The sequence below is a fragment of the Sciurus vulgaris genome (assembly GCF_902686455.1).
Source record: "Sciurus vulgaris genome assembly, chromosome: X".
Taxonomy (NCBI): domain Eukaryota; kingdom Metazoa; phylum Chordata; class Mammalia; order Rodentia; family Sciuridae; genus Sciurus; species Sciurus vulgaris.
The window spans coordinates 16,748,438-16,767,839 of record NC_136471.1 but is presented as its reverse complement, the minus strand read 5'-3'; the positions used below and the strand labels follow the sequence as shown (position 1 = coordinate 16,767,839).

Below are 19,402 nucleotides of genomic sequence, written 5' to 3'. Positions count from 1 at the left end.
ATGAAGAGACAATCTACATGGAAGAAAATATTTGCAAACTATACATCTGACAAAGGGTTAGTATCCAGAATTTATAAGAAAATCAAGCCAATGGCAAAAAAAAATTGATTTAAAAAGGAGCTAAAGATCTGAATAGATATTTCCTAAAAGAATACATACAAATGGCCCACAGATATATGAAAAAATGCTCAACACAACTAACCATCAGGTAAATGCAAATAAAAACCACAGTGAGATATCATTTCACACCAGTTAGAATGGTTATTGTCCAAAAAAATAACAAATTCTGATCAGGACATGGAGAAAGGGGAACACTTCTACACTGTTGGTGGGAATGTAAATTAGTACAGCATTATGGAAAATAGTATGAAGTTCCTAAAAAAATAAAAAATAAAACTACTACAGAGGGCTGGAGAACTGGCTCAGTTATAGAGAGTTTACCTGGCATTACCTGATCCCCAGCACAGAAAAACAAACAAACAAAAATAGTACTATATAGTCCAGCAATCCCACTTCTGGGTATATATCCAAAGGAAATTAAATTATTATGGTTTTAATCTACATTTCCATAATAACTTATGAATTGATCATATTTTCATGTTCACTAGCTGTGTTCAAAAATAGATTTATTGAGCTATAATTTTCACATGCAAAATTCACTGTTGTAATTGTCAAAATCTATAATTTTAGTAAATTTGCAGGACTGTACGACCATCACCACAATCCACTACAAATTTTCCATCAACCTGAGGATATCCCTTTGTCCATATACAATTAATCTTCATTCCTGCAAGCCTAGGCAACAACAAATCTATCTTCTATTTATATAGATTTGTCTTTTCTAGATATTTTATATAAATTACATAATGAGTATGTATTTTTTGCATCAGGTTTCTGAATGTTTTTGAAATTTATGTATGTTGTAGCATGTAAGTAGTTTGTTCATTTTATTGATAAATTGTATTCCACTGAATGAATAACTACATTTTATTCATTCTTTCACCAGTTGATAAATCTTTTTTTTTTTTGATACCAGGGATTGAACCCAGGAGTACTTCACTACTGAGCCAAATCCCCAGACAGGGTCTCACTAAGTTGCTTAGGGCCTCACTAAGTTCCTGAGGCTGATCTCAAACTTGAGATCCTCCTGCCTCAGCCTCCCAAGTCACTGGGATTATGGGTATGTGCCACCATGCCCAGGTTGATGAATCATTTCTAAATGTTGGATATTATAAATAAAGCTTATGTAAATACCTGTGCATTAGCTTTCCATTACTATAGCAAGTATCTGAGATGATCAACTTATAACAAGAAGAGGTTTGTTTGGCTTACAGTTTTGGAGGTTATAGTCCATGATTGGTTGGCCCCATTGCTTTGGGGCCTGTGGCAAAGCATCACATCATGGCTGCAGCATTTGGAAAAGCCATTCACCTCATGGCCAGGCCACAAAAGAGGAAGAGGAAGATAAAAGAGCTAGGGTCCAAATATCCTCTTCAAAGATATGTCCTCAATAACCAGAAGACCTTCCACTAGGTCTCATCACATAAGTGTTCCACCACTTCCCAGTAGCACCAGAGGATGCGGACCAAGTCTTTAACATGTTCTTTTGCAGGACATTACAAATCCAACTGTAGTAACTGTCTATAAATCCACTTGTGAATGTATATTTTCATTTATCTTTAGTTTATAACTAGGAATGGAATTTCTGGGTTATCTAGTAACTCTATGTTGAAGTTTTTGAGGAACTCTTAAACCTTTTCAGAACCTGTACCATACTATATTTCCATCAGTAATGTATGTAGGTTCTAATTTCTCCACATTTTTGCTATAACTTGTTATTATCTGTCCTTATCATAGGCATACTGGAAAGTGGATTTTATTTGTACTCCCCTAATGAGTAATACTAAACATTTTTTCATGTGCTTATTTAGTCATTTTATATCTTTTTTGGTTAAATGTCTCAAGTCCTTTGCTTATTTTTAAATTGGGTAATGTTATTATTTTAAAATAGTTCTTTTTATTTTATGAATGTAAGTCCTTTATTATATATATGACTCCTAAATATTTTCTTTCAGTGTCTTATCTCATTTCCTTTATTATTTTGAAACACAAGAGTTTTTCATATTTATGAAGTATAATTTGTCCATTTTTTCTATTGTTTTTGATGTATCATCTAAGAATTTTTTTACCTGATCCAAGGTCATGAAGATTTTCTCCTGATGTATTCTAAAAGTTTGATAGTTTCAGGTAACATTTGTAGGTTCAGATCCATTTTGAGGTGATTTTTATTTGGTAAGGGAAGGATATGAATTTATGTTTTGTTTTGTTTTACATGTGGATATCCAATTGTCTGAGCACCATTGTTGAACAGACTGTTCTTTCCATATTGAATTGCATTGGTATTCTTGTTGAAAATCAAATTACTATAAATGTAAGGATTTGTGTCTGAACTCTCAATTCTCTTCCATTGATCTACACATGTATCCTAGTATCAGTACCATATATTTAAATTACTGTAGCTTTTAGTGAGTTATAAAAATGGGAAATCTAAAACCTCCAAATTTATCCTTCTTTCTCAAAATTCTTTTGTCTTTTGCATTTTAATATAAACTTTAAAATTAGATTGTCAATTTCTGCAAAAATATCCACTGATATCTTCTTAGGGTTGGCACTGCATCATCGATCTGGGAGAATTGCCATCTTAATAATACTGAGAATTCTAATCCAAGGAACATGGAATTTCTCTCCAATTATTTAAGTCTTCTTTAATTTCTTCCAGCAATTTCTTGATAGTGCTGTGGACTGAATCCAGGGTCTTCCACATGCTAGGCAATACTCTACCACTGAGCCATATATCTCCAGCCCTTTTCAGCACTGTTTTGTAGTTTTTAGTGCACACTTTTAACACTTATTTTGTTAAATTTACTTTGAAGTATTTTATTCTTATTATAATATTGCTTTCTTAATTTCACTTCAGTATTATTCACTGCTAGTATATAGAAATACACTTGGTTTTGAACTTAAATTTATTTTATTTTTTGATTGACTTACTGTGACTTTACTGAAATTGTGTATTAATTCTAGTAGTTTTTGTGTATCTTAGAATTTTCTGTGTGCAGGATCATATCATCTTTGAATAGAGATATCTTTACTTCTTCTTTTCTAATCTGGATGAATTTTATGTCTTCATCTTGCCTCATTCCATTGGATAGAACCTTCACTAGAATATTGAGATGAGAGTAGATATTCTTGTCTTTTTCCTGTTCTAAAGAGAATTCAGTCTTTTATTATTAAGTGTGAATTACCTGTAGATTGTTGAGGATGTAAAAACTGCCCCATAATGAGTGTAAGATTTTGTGAAATGGTTTTTCTGCATTTATTAAGACAATATGTGGATGGATTTTGTTCTTCATTAATATGGTATATAATGTTAATTCATCTTTTGGATATTGAACCATGAGATAAATCTCACTTGGTCATGGTTTATACTCCTTTCTATGTCACAAGATTTAGTTTGCTAATACTTTGTTGAGAAATTTTGTATCTCTATTCCTGATACTGAGCTGTAATTGTGTGTGTGTGTGTGACACTTTTCTCTGGCTTTGGTAACAGGATAAGACTTGCCTCATTGAATGAGCTAGGAGCTGGGTACACAGCTGTGGCACACACCTGTAATCTCAGCAATATGGGATGCTGAAGCAGAAGGATCAGAAGTTCAAGACCAGACTCAGCACCTTAGTGAGATCCTGTCAAAACAGAAAGGACTGAGGATGTAACTCAGTGAGAGTGCCCCTGCACTTAATGTCCAATACAAAAAGAATAAGCTGGGAAATGCTCTTTTCTCTTCCTTCATTCCTTCATTTACTGGAAGAGTTTGTAATGGATCAGTCTTATTCTCTAAATGTTTGAAAGTTTACCAGTAAAGCTCTATGGGCTTAGGCTTCTTTTTGTGAGATTTTTAAATTCAAAACCCAATTTCTTTACTTGCTATGATCTATTAAGATTTTTTAAAGTTTCTTTGTGCAGTTTTCTAGGAATTTGTCCCTTTTGTCTAATTTATTCACATAAAGTCATTTATAAAATTCCCTCACAACCCTTTTAATTTCTATAAAGTCAATAGCAATATCTCCTCATTTATTCTTACCTTTAGTAATATTCATCTTCTCTTTGATATTTTTCTTGATCTAGCTAAATTTAAATCATATATTTTAAACTTCGTAAGGAGCCAACTTTTGGCTCTATTGAGTTTTCTCTACTGTTCTTCCATTTTCTATTTGTTTGATTTTCACTCTAATCTTTATTATTTTGGATTTAGTTTGCTCTTCTTTTTCTACTTTTCTAAGGTCAAACCTTAGGTCACTGATTTCAGATCCTTCTTGTCTTTTTTAATTTAGATATTTTTTACTATAAATGCCCCTCTAAACACTACTTTAGCTGCATCCCCAAATTTCATTATCTTGTTTTTGTTTTCTGTCACCTAAAAATATTAATTTCTCTTGTGATTTCTTCTTTGACCCATAGGTTATTTAGAAGTGGTTGATTTCCAAATACTTGTGAGTTCCCAAGAGTTTCTTTTGCTGATTTCTGATGTAATTTCCATGTAACTGGAAAACATACTTTGTATGCTCTGCAATGAAATTTATGGCTTAGCATATGGTCAGTTCTTGATAATGTTTCATGTACATTTGAGAAGAATGTCTGTTCTGCTATTGTTGGGTGGACTGATCCACGGATGTTAGATCAAGTTGGCTGACAGTGCATAATCAAGTCCTTGGTATCTTTGGTATTCATTATTAAGAGTAATAAGGAAGTCATGAACAAGTACATTTTTATTTCTCTTTTCAATTCTGTCAGTTTTTCTTTTTGTATTTGGGGACTCTGTTGTTGTATGTATGCATGTTTAAAATTATATGTTCCTAAATGAACTGACATTTAATCATTATAGAATACCCTTCTTTATCCCTAGTAACATTTTTTGTCTTTTTTTTTTTTTGTGTGTGTGTGTGGTGCTGGGGATTGAACCCAGGGCTTTGTGCATGCAAGGCAAACACTCTACCAACTAAGTGATATCCTCAGCCCCACATTTTTTGTCTTAAAGTCTACTTTACCTGATATAAGTATAACCAAAAAAGTCTGCATGGGATATCATTTACCCCCCAGTACTAGGGACTGAACCCTGGGCCTCTCATACACTAGACAAGCACTTTACCACTGAGCTACATCTCAGCCCTGAAAATATACTTTGAGTATATCATTCCACTTTGTGGCCTCAACTGTTTCTACTGGGAAGCCGAATGCTAATCCACATGTTTTAATCACATGTAGATTCATGGAATCATCATCAAAATCCAAATGAATTGTTCCATTATCACAAAGCACTTTCATACAGTCTCATTATAGCCACATTCAGCTCTTCTTTGCCCTGATTCCTAACTTTTGGTAACCAGTAATCTGTTTGCCATGCCTATTATTTTGTCATTTTGAAAATTTTATTTAAACAGAATCATACATTAAGTAAAATTCTGAGGCTGACATTTTTCACTTACTTTCACTGAAAAATCTTTCACTGAAGATTTTCCTAGGCAGGTATGGTTATCAATAGTTCATTCTTTATTGTTCTATAGCATTCCATGGTATGGGTATGGTATATTTTCAACCATTCACACATGGAAACACATTTGGGTTGTTTATAGTTTGGGCTATTATGAATAAAGCTGTTTTAAATGTTCATATACAAATTTTCCATGAACAAAAGTTTTCACTTCTCTGAAATAAGTGGCCAAGAGTGTACTTGTTGCATTATATGGTAAATTTAAGTATAGTTTTTAAGGAAACTAACAGAATAATTCCTGACTGCTTATACATGGTATTATCTGTAACTTTTAAAATTTTAGTTAACCTGATAGATGTATAGTGATATACTACTGCATTTAAGATTTTCATTTCTCTAATGCTTAATGATGTTGGCCTTCTTATGTGCTTACTTGTCATCTGTTTATCTTTTGATCAATTTCTAATTGGGTGGTTTATTTTTTACTATTAAATTTTGAGGGTTGTTTATATATTCTAGATGTGAAGACTTTGTCAGATATGTGGGGTTTGCAAATATTTCCTCCCAGCCTTAAGCTTGCCTTTTTTTCCTCTTAAGGGTCTTTTGCAGAACAAAAACTTTATTTTGATGAGGTCCAATTTATGCATTTCTTTCCTCTGGAGATTATGCTTTGGTGTTAAATCAAAAAACACTTCATCTAGCCTTAAGTCTCAAAAATTTTGTCACATTTTTCTTCTAAAAATCCTATAGTTTACATTCTGTATTTAAATATGAGACCTATTTGGAATTTTGTGTAAGGCATGAACTTTATAGATTGATGTTAGTTTTATCCTTTGATAAAACTTTACTATCAAGTAGTCATTCCTCCCACTTTTTTTCCAAATTTGTTTTATGTATATAGGTCCTGTGCCTTCCTAAACAAATTTTACAATAAGCTTTCATATAATTTCTGCAATAATTGACTGATCCAATTGTTCCAGCACCTTTTGTTGAAAAGGCTATTCTTCCTCCATTGAATTACTTTGCCATTGCCAAAAAATCATTTAAGTGGGTCTATTTCTGAGTTCTCTATTCTGTTCCATTGATCTCTGCAGCTATCCCTCTACTAATGTCACATTGTCTTTTTTAAAATATTCAATATTATTTTATTGCTTTTTAGTTGTAGGTGGACACAATACCTTTACTTTATTTATTTATGTGGTACTCAGGATCGAACAGTGCCTCACACATGCTAAGCAGGTCCTTTAGCACTGAGCCACAACCCCACCCCTTATTTTATTTTTATAGCAATTTTGTATTTGTTCTAATTGGTTATACAGCATTGTCTTGATTACCATAATTATGTATTAAACTTTACTATCAAGTAGAGTCATTCCTCCCACTTGTTTTCCAAGTTTGTTTTATGTATTTAGGTCCTGTGCCTTCCTAAACAAATTTTACAATAAGCTTTCATATACTTTCTGCAATAATTGACTGATAGTATTATTTTCTTCCTTAGTCTATTGATATGGTGGAACACTTTAATTGTTCTTTGAATAGTGAACCAGTGTTGCATTACTGAAATAAAACTCAAAATCTGTTCTAATCAGTGTTCTCCAGAATATACATATTATAAACATATAAATAAATGTGTATGTATATAAATGTGTGTGTGTGTGTGTGTGTAAAGAGAGCAAGAGAGAAAATAATTATTAGAGGAACTGTCTCACTGAGTTATGGAGAAGTCATACAATAGACCATTTGCAAGCTGGAGAACCAGGGAAGCCTGTAGCATAGAACAGTTCAAGTCTGAAAGTCTCAAAACTGATGATGTAACTCTGGGTGCAGTGCCTAAGGCCCAAGAGCCAAAGAAGCTGCTGATGTGAATTCTGAAGCCCAAAGGCCAGAGAACCTAGAGTTCTGACATTCAAGGGCAGGAGAAGGCTGCATCCCAGCCCTAAGAGAGCAAAAATTTGCCCTTCTTCCACTTTTTTGTTCCATTTTGGACTCCAACTGATTGGAAGGTACCCACTCAAACTGAAGGCAGAACTTCCCCATAAGCCCAACTCAAATGCCCATCTCATCTGAAAATACCCTCACAGATACACCTGGGGTAGCCCAACCACCTGGTTTTCCCTTTCAGCTGCAGTGCTAAAATGTGTGATAGTCAAAAGTGATCCTACCCAAAAGTCCATCAATAGATGGATAATAAACATAAATTGATATATCCACTCAAGGGAATATTATTATTAAAAAAATCTATGAAGTGCTGGTATACACCTACAGTATGGATAGATTCTTTGAAAACATGTTAAATGAAAGAAATCAATCCCAAAAGGCTACATAATATATGATTCAATTTATATGCAAGTATAGAATAGGCAAATCCATGGAAAGTGACTATGAATAAGTATGGGTTTTCTTTTTGGGGTGGTGAAAGTATCCCAAATAAAATAGTGATGATGGTAGCACAACTTTCTAAATAAACTAAAAGCAACTGAATCATACACCTTAAATGGTAAGTGATAGTTCAATAAAACTGGTATGCACAAAATATTTGCCTATGGGTCCCACTATTTTTGAGATGCTATAATTTCCATTTTCATTCAACTAAACTATTTTTAAAATCTTGAGACTTTCTCCGACCCATCTATTATTTAGCAGTAAGTGATTTTCCTCTTGCATGTCTGCTATTGATTTCAAGTTTGCTTCCATTACAGAGTAAATACACTGTGTGGCAGGTAGCATCATGGCCACCCAAAGATGTCCATGTCTTAATCCCTGGGACCTACAAATATATATTACACAACAGAGAAATTAAAGTTGCTAATGGACTACTTTAAATAAGATTATCTTGGAGTATTGTTTTGGATACCTCTCCCAAAATGTCCTCTATCAATCCAGAAATGCTCAAAGGTGACAATAGCAACCATACCAGTTATCTCATCTTGTCACTTCCTGACCTTCCTTTCCATCCCCAACAATCTTGAAATCTGGTGATCATGCATGCTCTTTATGTATGTCTCCCCTTTTTCAGAGTCCAATGATGATCCACTGCCGGCCTTATCCACACAGGAAAGGGAAGGTAAAAAAAAACTATGAAAAATGAGGGAAATGAAGGGAACAAGGGAAAGGATGGGAAAATGAGAAGGGAAAGGAATATAGGAAATAATGGTAATATGAGAAAGAAAAATGGTAATGGAAGAAAAGGATGGGGGGAAGATGGAAAGAGAACAGAAAGGAGCAAAAAAAGGAAATGGGCAAAAACAGGAAGGTAAGTAAAGGAAGATGAGAAGGGAATAGAAATGAAGGTGGGAAGGAACAGGAAGATAAGTAAACAAAACATGGGAAGCTGCTGCTTTTCTTTCTTGAATATAGGTCATGTTTTCCTGCTTCATGGCATATATTATCTTTATTTTATTTATTTATTCATTTGCAGTACTGGGGGTTGAACCCAGGCCCTCCCACATGCTAGTCAAGCACTTGATCACTGAACTACAATTCCAGCCCTTTTGAGACAGGCCCTTGCTAAATTGCCTACGCTAACCTCAAACTTGCAGCCTGCCTCAACCTCCAGGGTAGCTGGGATTAGCATTTTTTGTTTAGTAATTTGTTTTATTCTATGTTGCACACTATGGGTGAGACATTATGAGGAAGCTGGTTTACGATGCATCTCTTGAAGAGGATTGAGTTTCCGAGAGGCAATTAATTTACTTGATCCTTGATCCAGGTGAGGTAAATGTAGGCTTTGTCAGGCAGATATAGGGTAGTCCTTACTCTAGGGAGTGGAGTGGTTCTTTCTCCCTAAGATGTCAACAGAATGACTTGGGGTATTAAATGTTCTCTCCACTCTGGTTAAGTTAGAATTCCATCATCTTCCAGCACTGTGCCACCTCTAGTATCTCCATTCTTCTCTCAACCCCACTGCTGATTTCTTATAGGTTGCACAGATAATGTCTCACTGTGCATATGCAGTCTAGCCCTCAACAAATGACCCAAGAGGAAACCTTACACTGACATCTGGGGGGTCCTGTGTATCATCTCTGAAACCCAAATTCTGAGCTCTGCCCTTCTGTCTGGTAAGAACACTATGCTGTGCTTGGACTGTACCTCCCTGTGCTCAGGCAGGGAACTAGGGTGAACACAGGCCTACTCTCACGTGGTTCTCCTTTCTCAGGGATTGTTCACTTAGAACACTTATGTGCAATACCTGAAAAGAGTTGCCTCATTATAGTTTGTTCAGTTCTGTTATCATTTATGATGGGAAAGCAGGTACAGTACCAATTACTCCACCTTGCTAAAAGCAGAAGTTGCTTTGTCTACTTTTCCACTTCAATTTTTAAGAATTTTTTTTTAAAGTTAAAAAGGAATGGGCTGGGGTATAGCTCAGTTGTACTGTGAGTACTTAGCATGTGTTAGGGCCTGGGTCCAACCCCAGCACCTCAGAAATAAAGGAAGATTACTGTGACAACACACAGGTAGACTCACCAGAGGCTTAGAGCCCTAAGGAATGAAGTTTTGTTACACTAACAAGTAAAGTACCACCATTCACTGAATTAAAAATGAATATAAAATGAATTTATTTAGAAAAATCATTATAAATACCAATTGTGGCCTTGTAACTAGTTAACTAAGCAAGGATTGTGGACTCCACTTGAATTCTTTCCCTTGCTATTATCATACTCTGGTTTTCTCTTTTCCTAAAATTGTAAGTATAATGTTGGGGATAAATTTAACAAGTTTACTCCATGTGTTGGAGCATTTGGTGGTAAGATCCCAGAGATTCTGCCCTTGGAGCTGAATGTAATTAATCACAAAATATGGGTTTATCTTTCTTTGGGGTGGAAACAGAGCAGTACATTTGGGAATGTAAAACTATTAGGTAGAGATATTTCTGAAAGAATAGGTATGGAGAGTAAAGTGTATGCATTCATTCAACACATATTTAACTTCTACTGTGCACTAGGCACCATTTTAGGCTTTGGGGATACATCAGTAAAGAAAACAGATCACTGACCTCATAGAGATTATGTACTAACTAACCAAGGAAGAAAACAAGCTGGATATAAAAATAGGTAAATTATACAGTGTATTGGTCCATTTTTCATTGCTTTAACAAAATATCCAAGACTGGGTAATGCATAAAGAAAAGAATTTATTTCACTCACAGGTCGGGAGACTGAAAGTCCAAGCAGCATGTTGGTAACTCTGGTGTGGGCCTCAAAACACGTAGTATCATAGTGGAAGCACACACAAGAGATGACATGGAGTGACAAGAAGCCAAAAAATAAATGAGACAACACAGCCTTGTTCTTTTATAACTCTCTCATGTGAAAGAACCAGGGTCCCACAAGAATTACATCGATTCCTTCCAAGCAGTGTCCCCAATGACGTAATTACTTCTAACCAGACCCTACCTCTCAAAGTTGCTACACCATCTCCCAATACCACCACACTGAGGACCAAGTTCCCACACATGAACTCTTGGGGGGCAAACTCAAACTGTCTAAACCACAGCAAATATTACATAAAAATATGGTAAGAGTTATAGGGTAAAATAACTAGAGTAGGGTGATGGGAGTTTCAGGCATGCTGGGCATGCTGTAAGAGGGAACAGACAGATTGCAGTATTAAATAGGACAGTTAATGTAGGCCTCGTTGAGGTAAGACTTGAGCAGAGTTGGAGGCAAGAAAGTTGTCAAATGGATATCTGGGAAGAAGACCGATTCAAGCAGAGAGGATAGCCAGAGCAAAACCTGTAGGGCAAGAGAGTTCCTGAGTAGTCAAGGAACACTGAGAAAACTAGAATGGCTGTACTGAAGTCAGTAAGCAGAACAGGGGATAACAGCAGATGTTCTAGATTATTAAGGACCCTGAGGTTATTGTAAAGATGCTGGCTTTTATTCTGAATGAAATGGGGAGTAATTGTAAACTTTTGAGCAAAGAAGTGATAAGATCATATATTTTTAAGGACCACTTTAGGTTGGTTATTGCTTTCAAAATAAATATGGGTGGGGTACAAGAAAAAGATCAGTCAGAAGAATGTTGAAATAGAGTAGGTAAGAAATGATAGTGGCTCTAACTATGAGGGTAGCAATGGAAATAGAAGTGGTAGAATTCGAGATATATTTTTGAGGATCACAAAATATTTCCTGTCAAATTAGATGTAATATGTAAGAAAGATGAGTCAATTACGATCCCTAAAGGTTTTTGCCAACACTTTAAGAGTTTAAGGGAAAAAAAAAGTTTTGGACCCATGCTAAGTGCGGTAGTGTATGCCTGTAATCCCAGTGACCTGGGAGAGGCTGAGGCAGGAGGATCCCAAGCTCAAGGCCAGTCTCAGCAACATAGCAAAGCCCTAAGCAACAGTGAGGCCCTGTCTTAAAATTAAAAAAAAAGGGCTGGGGATATGGTCCAGTGGTAAAATGATCTTGGGTTCAATCCCTAGTACCGCTCCCCACAAAGAAAGGCTGGGGATGTAGCTGGGTGATAGAGCAATACAATGTTCAATACCCAGTACTACCCCCAAAAAAGTTTTGGACCCTTTGCCCTTGAAATGTACATATTCAATGTCAGAATATTGAATCTGGAGTTAGGGAAGAGGTCTGAGACAGATAGTTGATAAGGGAGTTATAGGTACATGGATGGTATATAAAGCCTAGAAACTAGACGAGATCACTAAAACTAAGAACTGTGCCTTGGGAGCACTCCTATGGTTTGTGGCCCCCTATGGCTTGTGGTTAGGGAGGAGGATCTATAAGAGATTAACCAATAAGGTGAAAGAAAAACTAAGAAAGTGTAGTATCCTGAAATCCAAATGAAGAAATTCTATTAGTAAGAAGTGATCAATGGAGTAAAATGCTGCTAAGGGTCAAGTGAAGATTAGGGCTGATTTAGCCATGTTTAGGTCACAGGTGACCTTGATGAGAGCAGTTTCAGTGGAGTGATGAGTGAATGTGTGAATGGAGTGGATTAAAGAGAACGTGAGAAGAGGAACTAGAGACAGCAAGTTTTGTTGTAAAGGAGAACAAGGAAATGGGTGGTAAGTGGATGATGTAGTATAGTGAATATTCATTATTGTTGATTTTACTGTCCCATGTCCACCCTGCTTTTTCTTGGTTCATCAGCTTATCTTTGGGGACTTACTTCTTCCTCATTGAACACTTCCTTTGTGGGATCTATTTCTGCACTCAAGCAGTGGTGTTGCTGGAGGAAAATATACAAGCATGCTGATTGGTTTCTCTATAAACTTATGATACAAATATCAAGTGGGATTCAGCAGTACCAAATACTTCTCTAGTTAGTTCAGTTTGTAACTTTTCAAAATGACTTTTACTAACTCTCCCTCAGATCTCAATCTCTCAGTCCTGCTCTCTCTCAGCTAACTATGTAACTAAAAACCAGTAGTACATGAACACACGACCAGTAAACTCCATATCATGTACAACCACAAGAATGGGATCCTAATTAAGTTATACTCCATGTATGTCTGTCACAATACACTCTGTCATGTAGACAGTAAATAAAAATTAAAATTTTTCCTTATTGTCCCACAATCAAATCTGCCAACATCTCTACTTGCACACCCACATTCTATGTGTATGCACATGCACACAGCACTGGGGATTGAACCCAGGGGTACTCTACTACTGAGCTATATCCCCAGTCCTTTTCATTTTTTGTTTTGAGACAGGGTCTCAGCAAATTGTCCAGGCTGGCCTTGAACTTGTGATCCCCCTGCCTCAGCTTCCCAAATTGCTGATGTTATAGGTGTGTGCCACCACACCTGGCTTTGTACATTTACATTCTTTGTTTTTCCTTTTACAGTAGATGAAGCATTTCTGGCTTTAAGGCTGTCAGAGGTCCTGCCTCTTAAAATGGTGGTTTAGGGATTAAATTTTAATTCTGAAGGAGACACAAACATTCAAGTCATAGCACCAGATAATCTCTTTTGAGTGACTCAAATTAATTGGTAACCTTTATCTTCAAATTCCCTTTTACCAAGTAACATAACACAATCATGGGTGTGTGACAAATCATACCAACAGTCTTGAGAACAAAGGAAGGAAACTTGTGGGGGCCATGTTGGAATCTTGCCTATAGGAGACACAGAAGGAATTAGAAAATCTGAAGAGACCCCTATCTACTCAAATTAAATTTGCAACATAAAAATATCTCCCCACAATGAAAACTGCAGGCCTAGTGGATTTCGTTAGTGAATTCTATCTGACACTTAAGGAAAGAAAATACCAGCCTTAAACTCGCAGGAAAAAATAACTGGGAATGGCGGTGCATGCCTGAAATTCCAGTGGCTCGGGAGGCTGAGGCAGGATCTTGAGTTCAAAGCCAGCCTCAGCAATTTAGCAAAGTTCTAAAGCAACTCAGCAAGACCCTGTCTCTAAATAAAACATAAAGAGGCCTGGGAGTTGTGCTGTTTGTATACAATGTGTTAAAATGCATTCTACTGCCATGTATAGAACATATTAAAAACAATTAGAACATATTAAAAAGTAAGCTAAAAAAGGGGGGGGCTAAAGATATGGCTCACTCATTAAGCACCACTGGGTTCAATCCCTGGTTTAAAAAAAAAATCATAGGAAAAAAAATAGGAAACATTTCCTAATTCAGTTTGAGTTTGAGGATATTAGCCTTTATACCAGTTGATTTATTGTCTATCAACTCTAAATTCACCTTTTCCTGGCTCCGTAGAAATGAAATCTGGGCCCTTTGCCAGCTGGCAAGACGTTAGGTTTTGTCACTAAATGCTATTGGTGAGCTATTGCAGGGGAAGGTTTTACTTCCTGGTTCTAGCATGTGCTTCTGCAGTGGGGCAGTGGGGGTAGTGTCTCCAACCTCTAGCATACTTGCAGCTTCCCCAGAAAACCCTTTGGGCAGTTGTTATAGCTGGACACTTCTGGTGAGACACCTTCCAATGTAACTTCTCAAGCATTCCATAGAGATTCCTAGTAAGTTCTGCCATTGTGGCACCACTGTGTCTCTACTATTCAACAAACCACAGCCTTGCCCCACCAACAAGGTTAATTTGGGTCCTGACTTCCTTGGGTCCTTTATCAGTCCTGGAAGGGTATTCTTTGATAGAGAGAGGGTGGAGTGAGGGGAATCTTCCTTAGGTATTCTCTCAGCCCTAGAGCAGTGATTATGTTATTATTTATACCTATATATGCTGTTATTCTCTTATATCTGGCATTCATTTATATACACATACACTTTTTGATACCAGAAATTGAACCCAGGGACACCTAACCACTGAGTCACAACCCCAGCCCTTTTTGATACAGGGTCTCATGAAGTTGTTTAGGGCCTCACTAAATTGGCGAGGCTGCCTTCTGAACTTGAGGTGTGATCCTCCCATCTCAGTCTGAGTTGCTGGGATTATAGGCATGCACCACTATGCCTGGTTTATTCCTATATTCTTTAGAATTCTTACTAGGTAATCACTCATTACTCCTACCCATGAAACAATTCTTTGTCCAATCTTCCTTGTTACAATATACTGTGTCATTTCTCCTGATTGATCCCAGACTGATATTGAATTGATATCCAGAGAAGACAGGAGAGATGCACCCAGAATAGACCCCAAAAAGTGGGCTTTGGGGATTGTTCATTCTTTGGGCTTGAGCACAGTGTTTACAAATGGGAAATGGACTGCTAGTAATCCCTAGCATGCGGGAGCATCACAACCAATCAAGCTATCTCCCTGTAGTTCACAAAGTGTATGTGCTTTGAGAGCCCAAGTGTCTGCTGCCCTTCACTGTTGGAACAGTAATGACTGTAACATCGAATTCTTTTGAGTTCACTTGAGTGTTTACAAAGAAAATAATTACAAGCTCAGGTCCATTAAGCCTCAGCACAATCACAGTCTGAAAATCAGGGAGCTTCCATGACAACTCTACAAAAGCTCATTTTTTTGTAGCCACAGGGATGGTATTGCCAAAAATCAGCTGTAAATGATAGCTGAATTTAGTCAAGTTTCACGTGAAAATTAGAGCATTGGCTGATATGAAACAGAACTCTAAAACTTAGAGACATCTGTAAGATGCAGATGAAACTGATTCTTGAACCTTCAAGTCATTTCAAATCCCCAACCAATAAACAAGCAGCTTGCCCTAAGAACATCTGGAAATGATTCCTTTGCTTAAGAATCCTGGGATAACCTTATCTGGGAAAACTCCTTGAAAGGAGATCCTATTTTCCAGATCCACCACAACCATCCTCAATCACTACTAGACTTATAACTAGGGTCAAATCTCAGCAATGCTCTGGGCAGTCAGGTAAACACAACTTAGGAAGAAAAGTTACACACCAAACTGGGAAGAGTGGATATAGAAAATATGGTGGAGAAATACCATGAATACCTTAACTAGAAAGAACTAGATGCATATTTTCACTGTAAGTAAATACTTGAAACAGTGATGAGAACCAGTTCATAAGAAACAGGAAACATATACACTACACTATTTGTATACATTAAAACATATATAGGAGGAAGTGCAGTGAGCACACCTGTAATCCCAGTGACTTGGGAAGCTGAAACAGGAGGATTCCAAGTTCAAGGCCAGCCTCAGCAACTGAGACCTTATCTCAAAATAAAAAGTAAAAATGGACTGGGGATGTAGCTCAGTGGTAAAACAGCCCTGGGTTAGAACCCCAGTACCAAAAATACAATACACATAAAACATCAATATAAGGTTGGAGATGTAGCTCAGGGGTAGAACATTTGTCTCACGTGTGCAGTCTTGGGTTCAATCCCCGACATGGCAAAACATATATATGTTCAATAAGACAAAGATATACATTTAATACATTTAAATGGTTGCCAATGGGGGTATGTGGGAACAGAGATAAAAGAGAAATTAAATGAGAAAACCTCTATGTGGACTAATCACGATATAATTTTTTAAAAATGGAGTATGACTAAACTTGGGAGAAAAAAAAAGAAACTCAAGCTTATAGTCAGGACTTTCAGTCCTTCACAAGATGCTCATCTAACATAAGGTGCTGGCTCTCCCCTCCAATCCGTCTCAAAGATGATATACATGAGGAATTGACGAATAGTAATAAAATCAAATGCCTATACAGTATTTACCATGACAGGCACTATTAATCTTCTCAGCTGGAGATAAATGCTATTATCCACATTTACATATTAGAAAACAAGTATAGGGAGTTTAAGATCTTGCCCAGGGTTATGACATATATGGTCTAGAATCTGAAGTTAGTGAAGATAGAAGAGAGAAACACCTAGAGACAGGAGGGTGAATCCAGGATGAAGATGGAAGTCAGGGTACAGTCGATTACTGCAAGACCAAAAATAGTGGAAATGGGTTGAAATGAGGCAGCACTGGAACCCAACTGGGTAAGGGAGTATACTGGACATGCAGGGACACAGGTCACTGAAACCCCAACCCTATACTTTGAGGTAGTAAACACACCCTACATCCTCAAGGCAAGGATCTGGCCAAGCCTTCCTTAAGGGATCTGTTTAGGCCAAGAGGAAAAACCTAAAGAAACTGACATCAGGAGTTGTCTAACAAACTGCACTCAGTGAAGCTCAATGTTAAAAAGCCCTCAGAGATTCCAAACATGTTAATTCTATTCTATAATCAGGAGCAGAGCAAAAAATTTCCAGTCATTTGAAAGGCCCTGACAAGAAGTTTGAAGTCAAAAAGAAAGCAGCAATAACAACTTTGAAGGGGAAAAATAATCTGCCAAGAAGAAACTAAAAATTGACTTTAGAGTTTATTATGAAACTACAGTAATCAAGATAAAGAGTACTGATCAATTCTTAAGTCCAGCAGTGAACACAGGTTTGTATAGGACCTACTAAGATACTGAGGTAATTCAATGGAAGGGTAGTGTTTTCAACAAAAGATGCTAGAATAAATGGATAACAGTAAGTATAGGTGAAAAAATGAATTTCAATTCCTATTTCACACCATTAAAAATGAATTCAAAATGTACTGGAGCTTTAGCATAAAAGCTAAAACTACAAAATTTCTAGAAGAAATCTTCATGACCATGATGTAGGCAGCCCTGATAGGCCACAGGAAACAGGAACCACTAAAATTTAATTTAGATTTCATTTGTGCAAGAAAAATAACAACAGGCAAGACAAAACCGGAGATATTCACAACATATGTATCTGACAATTTGTATTCGGAATATGTTAAAAATTTCTACATAAAAAAAAAACAGGCAATCCATAATCCAACTTTTTAAATGGACAAAACACTGAGACACTTTATGAAAAATATACAAATGTCTTAATAGTATGAAATTGCCCAGGGTAAGATGCAATGGGAGATAATGGATTGGATCCCAGAACAGAAATAGAAAACATGGAATCGAAAAGTAGAGTTAACAGTAATGTACTGATGTTACACTCCTTAGTTCTGACAAATATACTATTCATAGAACATATTAAAATTGGGGGTTAAAAAAAGTAAACTCAGGGGAAATTGTAAAGCATATATGGAAAATTGTAAAGCATCTACTGTCTTTACAACTTTTCTGATAATTTAAAAAATTACCTCAACAGTTTATTTTTTTAAAAAAGTGATCAGCATCACAGCAAATGATGGAAAGGTTATTGTGGAACAACCAAAATTCTCATAAATTGCAAATGAGGGCATAAAATGGCACAACCACTTTTCAGAAACTATTTGGCAATTTCTTAAAATTCAACATTATTGTCTATTCTATCATCCCATCAATTTAACTTCAAGATGTTTATTCAGAAGAAATGAAAATATACATCCAAGACATACAAGAATAGTCATAGCACTATTAATAGTCAAAAAACAGTCCAAATATCAATCAATAGAATAAATGTATATTTCATACACTGGAATTCTACTCAACAATAAAAAACTGCTGGGGGTATAGCCCAGTGGTAGGGCACCTGCCCAGCATGCACAAAGTCCTGGATTCAAACCCCAGCACAGCAAAAACAGAAAACAAAAACCTACACATACATGCAACCACATGAACAAGTCTCAGAAACATGCTGAAAACAGCTAGAGGAAAATGTTGAAATATTAAAATATGCAAGATTATCCTATAATAGAAACCAGGTCAGTGTTGCTTCTCTGGGGTTGGGGGTGTTCTACTGACCTGGAAGGGACACACAGCAACTTTTTGGGAGTTAAGAGGTGTGTTATATTTCCATCTAAGATTCAAGACTGATCCAACTGCACACTTCAGATATGTATATTTTGCCATAATTATTTTGCTGTATATAGCTTTTTACTTATTGTATTTTAAAAATACAGCCAGGCTAGGTGCCTGTAATCCCAGTCACTCAGGAGGCTGGGGAAGAAAGATCCCAAGTTTGAGATCAGCCTCAGCCATTTAGCAAGGCCCCGGTTTCACAAGACCATCTCAAAACAAAACAAAACAAAACAGAACAAAACAAAAAAAAAAAAAATTAAAGGGCTGGGGATGTAGCTCAGTGGTAAAGCAACCCTGGATCCAATCCCCATCCCTTAAATAAATGTGGCCAGCCATGACAGTACATGCCTGTAATCCTAGCTACTCAAGAAGTTGAGGAAGGAGACATTCAAGTACAGGCTGAGCAATTTAGGGAACCCTGCCTCAAGATATAAAGGGGCTGAGGATGTAGCTCAATAGTCAAGTACCCCTGGGTTCAACTCCCAGTACTGAAAAAGTATTCCTGATAGCCCCAAAACTAGAAAAGCCCAGGTCTCTATCAATAAACTACTTAAAACTCATTCTTATCAATAAAAACTGGGATATGTCTAATTCTTAAAATACTTTCCTGAAAGCTTTACAATGCCTCATGTTATGATTGACTGCATTATTTGATGTCCTAACAGATAAGACCAATCTATA

At 36.5% G+C, this 19,402-nt stretch overlaps 1 long non-coding RNA gene across 1 annotated transcript; it reads left to right on the top strand.

Moving 5' to 3' along the window:
* Positions 1–1,081: 1,081 nt before the first annotated feature.
* LOC306651417 lies at positions 1,082–18,096 on the top strand. Its single transcript, XR_013761144.1, has 2 exons — positions 1,082–9,190; positions 9,222–18,096. It is a non-coding gene; the product is annotated as an uncharacterized lncRNA (long non-coding RNA).
* Positions 18,097–19,402: the final 1,306 nt, after the last annotated feature.